Below are 1,260 nucleotides of genomic sequence, written 5' to 3'. Positions count from 1 at the left end.
ATTGCTGACTGTTGGAGATGCTGTTAAGCAGCATTTATAGTGAGCCAAACCAATACGAGACACTGAAAACATTGAATCATGAGTTGCTCATGTGCCACACTTCACTCTGAAACATGATAATTGCTTACCATACAACAGTACAAATAATTATAACTTATTACAGATAAATCAATAAAAAAAAATAGATTTGAATAGATCTACTAAAAACATTTATCATGACCCTTTTTGAACCATGATATACCAGTTGAAAACCACTGTTAAGCTGTCTAGTAAGAGTTTTGTCAGAATAACCTGTATGTTAGCTGCTGTTCTCTGTAAAATAAATAAATAAATAAAACAATAAAAAATTAATTAAATAATGCAACTGTAAATCACAGCTGGGAGAAGTCACTTTTTAATTACATGGAATGTGTCAGTTCTTCTACATTTATAAATACTGACATTCAAATCAAATATAAAAAGCTTTACATTTTTATTAGTGAATCTTTAAGACTGATTTGTGGAATTATTTAAATGTTTCTGGGAATTTTATTGTGTGAAAAGACTGTGTAGCCCACACGGGTCAAAAGGCCTTCGGGGCTGAGCATCTCACATTCGGCTTTATGTTCAGTTTGTTTCACTTTTTTAAATTAATTAATTAATTATTTTTTTATGATGTTCTTTGGATGTTCTTTATTTATGGATTTGGACCATAGTATGATACTATATGATTATACTATGTAAGCAATTGGCAAAGATGAGGTAAAAGCAAAACAAAAACAAAATGGAGTGTATTAGTGTAATGGAGGACAGCTGGTAGAAGATGTGAGGGTAAACCTCACTCCCCTGATCTCAAGAGGTGTGCTAGCGACTGATACTAGAGGCTGTGGCCCTCATTAACATGCCTGCCTCAGTGCCTCCCATGCTGGAAAATGTCGTTCGAATCCCACTCAGAGTGAGTGAGGGAAGTAGAACTGGAGGGGTTACATTGGTGCCGTGACCCGGATTGTAATGGAGGCCAGCTGGTAAGAGTTGTACGGTTAAACCTCACTCCCCTGATCTCATGAGATGTGCTAGCGAATGACGCTAGAGGCTGCAGTCTTTAGCGTCCTCGTTAGCACACCCGCCTCCCAACACCAGTTCAAATCCTGCTTGGAGTGAGTGAGGGGTAACATTAGCACTGCTGCATAACTCTGTACTTTCATTCAGTGCAAAGATAATAAGAAAGACTTTCTTAGAGCACTTCTCTTCTTACTTGTACACAAAGAGACTGCAAACAGA

This window comes from Sinocyclocheilus grahami, unplaced genomic scaffold (genome assembly GCF_001515645.1).
Source record: "Sinocyclocheilus grahami isolate Dianchi unplaced genomic scaffold, SAMN03320097.WGS_v1.1 scaffold1001.1, whole genome shotgun sequence".
NCBI classification, from domain to species: domain Eukaryota; kingdom Metazoa; phylum Chordata; class Actinopteri; order Cypriniformes; family Cyprinidae; genus Sinocyclocheilus; species Sinocyclocheilus grahami.
This window is presented reverse-complemented; position numbering follows the sequence as displayed.